The sequence below is a fragment of the Rutidosis leptorrhynchoides genome, chromosome 2 (genome assembly GCF_046630445.1).
Source record: "Rutidosis leptorrhynchoides isolate AG116_Rl617_1_P2 chromosome 2, CSIRO_AGI_Rlap_v1, whole genome shotgun sequence".
In the NCBI taxonomy this organism is placed as follows: Eukaryota; Viridiplantae; Streptophyta; class Magnoliopsida; order Asterales; family Asteraceae; genus Rutidosis; species Rutidosis leptorrhynchoides.
Window position 1 is genome coordinate 484,853,472 of NC_092334.1, and position 7,213 is coordinate 484,860,684.

Sequence of the window (7,213 nt, forward strand, 5' to 3'; positions counted from 1 at the left end):
ACCAAATCGATTGTTTTCTCATTTGGGACTCATTTCCTAATTTTGTAACATAACTCACACACATGCGCATACAACAACCCTTTAATCTTTTTACTTCAAACTCATGGAATTAAATAACAAGCAAATGACCATGTATGTTGTTCTATTGATTCAGGATCGACAAAGGTATATATTATGTATATATATGTTTTAACATATATTTATGGTTTGATTTATATGTAGCGACCCGACCAAATCGTCATTGACGGCGCCGTCTACTTAGGTCCCGTTACGTGGTCATAAGTCTTTAAAACAACGTTTGACCAAAAGATATGTCGCATTCATTTCAAATGTAAAGGTTGTTCAAGTTTTACAAGAATAGTTCCACCACAAGTTACGATACAAAGTTTTAAGTACAAATGAAACTTATGCGACACAATTTAAAAGTATCCAAAAGACGCTCCATGTATGCATGTATACTCGACATCCAATGCAAGTATCAAAATAATGAGCGGAAGCATGTATCATATATCGTTCAAGGACCTGAGAAAAACATAGAAATCTGTCAACGAAAACGTTGGTGAAATCATAGGTTTAAGTAAGTAAGTACAAGTGAACCACAAGATTTGCATCAATGAAATAATAGTAATACATTCCAAAAGTTTGTTTCACGAGCACCCAATTATCAATGCTTAACATTTCCTTCCATTGAACCCCATCACTTAGTGCTAGAACATACACTGTTTCTCGAAAATATATTTCATTCGTAAACGGTAGCGAACCGTTTGAATGAGGGTTTGTCAAACCCATATGGATCCATACAACATAAGTTCTCGCTTACACCCGGCAAGTGTAACTAATGATAATCGAATTGAGGATTTTGTTCTAAACTCGTATGTAGAATGTTTGTTTTCCTGTACTTGTGTTCACTTAGTAAAGAAATGTTTATGTTTTCTCATCCCAAATGTAAGTTCAAAAAGAGTAAAAGTGGGACTATGATCTCACCTTGAGTGCACGAGTAGTAAAGTACTTCGACAAGTAAACGTGTGAAAAGAACAATGCTAGTCTTGACCTAAACAATAGGTTGTATCAATAACGGTAAACACGATAGGTCAAAGATGTTCAATTAGTCCTATGGCTCGTTACGACTCAATAATGTAGCATGTGAATCAAGTTGTCATGTTTCATGCAAGATACAAGTATAAAAGCATGTTAGAACGATTGCACAACCATTTGGTTAAGTTTGATTAAAAGTCAAACTTGGTCAAAGTCAAAGTCAACGGGGTCGGGTCGGGTATCCGACAATTTTTCTAAGTTATATAATCATATATGAGCATGTTGGCCAAGTTTCATGTTAATCGGAGGTCTAGAACATGCCAAACATTTTTCGTCAAAAGGTCAAGCAAACAGCCAGTTTTAGGCAAACGGGACGGCGTCCCAAGTTGCTAGACGGCGTCCCAAAATGAAGGTTGGGACGGCATCCCAAGTTGCTAGACGGCGTCCCAAAATGAAGGTTGGGACGGCGTCCTGAGTTTCTGGACGGCGTCCTGGTTGGTTTGCAGGCCCTGTTTGCTGCAACTCTAAGTGCACGAACCAACAATCAAACCAACCCAAATTACAAACCGCAAATAATTAGAACATGTATTTTATACCACCGGAAAGGTAATTTGACGAGGAAAACACCTAGACACATTTCATCAAGCAATTCAACACTTACACACCCCAAAACCGCATTTAAACGTCCATAATCAAGGTTCAAGTTCCAAATATGCATTTCATGATTCGGGCAACCAATTTACATGTATGATATGCCGTTTCGAAGGTAATCATACACACATTGCAACAAAATTCTCATCTACAATATTTCATAGCATTTGGTGCATCAAAAGTTCATCTAAAGCTTATCAAACCCTAATCCAAGTTCACAAAATCACTAATCATGTTCTTGGAGTTTCCTTAATCAACCTATACATCAAAACGAAGCTAATGATACTAGGAACACAATTAGAACATGAACTTTTAACATCTAACAACATATGATCATCCAAAATTCAAGAACAACACACCAAAATTCAAGTTCATGCTAGTTACACTAAAACAACGAGATCGAGCATACAAATTACATACACGACATCACAATGAGCCATAGACACTAACTAACACCATTTCAAGTCAAAAACACGAATTTAGAGAAATCTAGAGTTTTAGAAATGTTACCCAAACGAGATGAAGTTGGTACCAAAATGAAGAGGATGAAGAGAGGATCACGAATATGTAATTTATTTTGTTGTAAGCCTCCTAGATCGGATTTAGATGATGATTGAATGAATTTTGTAAATGGGTGTGTGTTCTTGCTAGAGAGAAAGAGAGAGATGGAGATGATAATGAATGGGTGAAAGGGGTTTGACCCTTTGACCTAGTCAAGGGTTTGATCCCTTGTCAAGTTTAGTCCCTCAACTTTCGTTCGGGTGCGGGAATTACCTAAACGAGATAATTTAAAACGCGCATCAACGGAAGATGTTATAAACATATAACGGACTTTATATTAGTATAACGGAAAAGTAAATGGAAAAAGGCGGGATGTTACATTACCTACTCCTTAAAAGAAATTTCGTCCCGAAATTTAAGTAGGCGTAGTAGTCGTTGTTTCTTCCTCGAGATCTTGGGTTTCCGAATTCATGAATAGATGAGGATACTTCCTTTGCATTTGATCTTGTCTTTCCCAAGTAAACTCGGGTCCTCTTTTGGCATTCCAACGAACCTTGACAATCGGGATTCGGCTTTGTTTCAATGTCTTGACGGAGGTGTCCACAATTTCAACCGGTTCCTCCAAAAAATGAAGTTTGTCATCAATAGTAAGTTCTTCAAGAGGGATGACGATATCGGGTTCGGCAAGACACTTTTTCAAGTTAGATACATGGAAGGTAGGATGAACGGAGTTCAATTGAGGCGGAAGATCTAAACGATAAGCAACGGTTCCAATACGCTCCAAGATTTCGAAAGGACCAATATACCGCGGATTTAGCTTCCCGCGTTTCCTAAAACGGATTACACCCTTCCAAGGTGCGACTTTTAACATTACTCGGTCACCGACTTGAAATTCAAGATCGTTGCGTCGTTTGTCGGTATAGCTCTTTTGACGACTTCGGGCCGTCCTAAGCCTATCTCGGATTTGAACGATTTTCTCGGTGGTTTCGTGAATGAGTTCGGGTCCGGTGATTTGCACGTCGCCTACCTCGACCCAACAAAGAGGTGAACGACATTTGCGGCCATATAGCGCTTCAAAAGGTGCGGCTTTAATACTCGCGTGATAACTATTGTTGTAAGAGAACTCGGCGAGAGGTAAGTGCTTGTCCCAAGCTTTTCCAAAATCAACCACGCAAGCTCGTAACATGTCCTCTAAGGTTTGAATTGTACGTTCGCTTTGTCCATCGGTTTAAGGATGATATGCGGTGCTCATGTCTAAACGCGTTCCCAACGCTTCTTGCAATGTACGCCAAAATCTAGAAACGAAACGGCCATCTCGGTCGGAGATAATCGATAAAGGTACACCGTGTCGGGCTACGATCTCCTTAATGTAAAGTTGTGCAAGTTTCTCCATTTTGTCCGTTTCTTTCATGGCAAGGAAGTGTGCGGATTTGGTGAGACGGTCAACAATAACCCAAATGGTATCATAACCGCCCGTCGTTTTTGGTAGTTTGGTGATAAAATCCATCGTTATCCTTTCCCACTTCCATTGCGGGATCTCGGGTTGTTGAAGTAGTCCGGACGGTCTTTGGTGTTCGGCTTTGACTTTGGAACATGTCAAACACTTGGAAACATAAGTAGCTACGTCCCTTTTGATGTTCGGCCACCAATATAGTTGTTTAAGGTCGTGGTACATCTTATTGGCACCGGGGTGAATCGAGTATCGTGACTTATGGGCTTCATCTAAAATAAGGCTTCGTAGATCCCCATAACTAGGCACCCAAATTCTTCCGGCGAAATATCGGAGTCCGGTTTCTTTAACTTCGAATCGAGAGGTGAGGACGTTCAAGTGTTCGAGAGAGATGTTTTCATCCTTGAGAGCCTCATCTTGGGCTACCCGAATTTGGCTATTAAGGTTTGTGTGGATGGTGATGTTTAAGGCTCGGACACGAAGAGGCACCACTCTTTCTTTTCGACTTAAGGCATCGGCTACTACATTTGCCTTCCCGGGATGGTAACGAAGCTCGCAATCGTAATCGTTTAAGGTTTCAATCCACCTTCGTTGTCTCATGTTTAGTTGCTTTTGATCGAAAATGTGTTGGAGACTTTTGTGGTCGATAAAGATAGTACTCTTGGTTCCATAAAGATAGTGTCTCCACATTTTAAGTGCAAAGACAACGGCTCCGAGTTCGAGATCATGTGTTGTATAGTTTCGTTCATGAATTTTGAGTTGTCGAGAAGCTTAAGCAATGACTTTCGTTCGTTGCATCAATACACACCCAAAACCATGTTTTGAGGCATCGCAATATACAACAAAGTCATCATTGCCTTCGGGAAGTGACAAGATAGGAGCGGTGGTTAGCTTCGTTTTCAAGATTTGGAATGCGGATTCATGTTCGGTCGCCCAAATGAATTTCTTTCCCTTGTGAGTCAATGCGGTTAGAGGACGTGCAATCAAAGAGAAATTTTCGATGAATCTACGATAGTACCCGGCGAGACCCAAAAATTGACGAATGTGAGTAGGAGTAGTAGGAGTCTCCCATTTGCTAATGGCTTCGATTTTCGTTGGATCGACTTTAATACCTTGGTCACTTACAACATGACCAAGAAATTGAACTTCCTTTAACCAAAATTCACACTTGGAGAATTTGGCATAGAGTTGTTCTTGTCTTAAAAGTTCAAGCACAAGTCGGAGATGTTGTTCGTGCTCTTCTTCATTTTTAGAATAGATCAATATGTCATCGATGAACACAATAACAAATTTATCGAGATACGGTTTGCACACGCGGTTCATAAGATCCATGAACACCGCCGGTGCGTTAGTGAGACCAAATGGCATGACAAGGAATTCATAACTACCGTAACGAGTCCGGAAAGCGGTTTTGGAGACATCTCCCCCCTTAACCCTTAATTGATGATAACCCGAGCGGAGGTCGATTTTCGAATATACACAAGACCCTTGTAGTTGATCAAAGAGGTCATCGATGCGAGGAAGAGGATATCGGTTCTTAACCGTCAATTTATTTAGTTCACGATAATCAATGCACATTCGTAGGGATCCGTCTTTCTTTTTAACAAACAAAATCGGAGCGCCCCAAGGTGAATGGCTAGGTTGGATAAAACCTCGATCAAGTAGTTCTTGGATTTGACTTTGCAATTCTTGCATTTCAGATGGAGCGAGTCTATATGGTGCACGCGCTACGGGTGCGGCTCCCGGAATTAGATCGATTTGGAATTCAACCGGTCGATGAGGCGGAAGACCCGGCAATTCGTCGGGAAATACATCGGAATAGTCACTAACAATTGGCACATCATCGATGTGCTTCTCATCGGACTCGACTTTCTTAACGTGAGCAAGGATCGCAAAACAACCCTTACGGAGTAGTTTTCTAACTTTAACACACGAAACGAGGTTGAGTCCGGTGCAACTCTTAACGCCATAGACGATCAAAGGTTCACCATTCTCGATAGGAATTCGGATTGTGTTAAGATCACAAAGAATGTGAGATTTCATTTTGACTAACCAATTCATACCGATTATTACATCAAAGCTTCCTAGTTCCATGGGTATCAAATCAATTTCAAATTCCTTACCCAAAATGTTTATCGTACACCCCCAGTAACATGTGTCGGCACTTAATAGTTTCCCGTTAGCCACTTCAATGGTATAAGTGGTATCTAATGGAAGAGGTGGAGTGTTAAAAGAATGAGTCAAAGTCTTGGATACAAAGCATTTATCGGCACCTGAATCGAATAAGCAAGAGACATAAGAATTGTTGAGAAGAAACGTACCCGTGACTAGTTCAGTGTCATCCCGGGCTTCCTCGGTGTTTATGTTGAAAGCTCGGCCGCGCGTATTGGGGTTATCTTTCTTCTTTGGGCATGCATTTCTATAATGACCCGTTTGGCCACATTCGTAACAAGTGCCCGTCTTTGGTGCATTGGGCCACTTTCGAGCGACGGGAGTGGCACTTTTACAATCGTTGGCCTTATGACCAACTCCTTGGCACCGGTGGCAAATTAACTTACTACATTCGCCAAAGTGATGTTTGTTGCATTTGTTGCAAAGAGGTAGGTTCCCGGCATAACCTTTCTTGCCGTCGGAGGTGTAAGGCTTCTTAGCAAAGTTGTTGTTGCTTGATTGGGAGGGTTCCCACTTTCTTTTGTTGCCGCCCGATTTATCCTCGGCCTTAGGTGCCGGAACTACGATTTCGTCAACCGTTTCAATTAGTTGGCGAGCCATGTTCATAGCGGCTTGATGAGTAGTGGGTTTGGATGACATCACCCCTTGTTTGATGCTTTTTGGGAGACCGAGCATGTAGAGCTCAATCCTTTGAGATTCGGGGTTAACAAGAATAGGACACATCAAGGATAGTTCGGCGAAGCGTTGATTATAAGCTTTAAGATCGTTTCCGACCGCTTTCAAAGCTCTTAGTTCTTCCTCAAGCTTTCGGGTTTCTTCGCGCGGAAAATATTCAACAATCATCTTTTCCTTTAGATCGGCCCAAGAGAGGGCATGAGCTTCATCGGTACCCACCGATTGAACATAGGTGTTCCACCATGTTAGAGCAATTCCGGAGAAAGTGTGAGTGGAGTATTTGACCTTGTCTTGGTCCCGACAACCGCTTATGCTAAAGACGGCTTCCGTTTGCTCAAACCATCGAGTGAGCACGACCGGTCCCCCGGTTCCATCAAAAGTGTGAGGTTTGCACCCCATGAAAGCTTTATAGGAGCATCCCTCGTTTGAGTTTCCGGCTCCATTGTTGTTGTTGTTGTTGTTGTTGTTGTTGTTGTTGTTGTTGTTGTTGTTGTTGTTGTTGTGGTTGTTATTATTATTGTTGTTGGATGAGTGACCGGCCATGGCCGTATCTACGGCGGTGGCTATCATCCGTTCGAGAGCTTGTTCGGGAGTTTCATTGCGGCGTACACGACGAGGAGCCATTGTTCCTTCAAGACACAAGAATATCATTGATTAGTATTCTCAATAATACTAACCGTGATATAGAATAAAGATAAAGAGAAGTTTTTCCTCGACTCGCCTTAAATT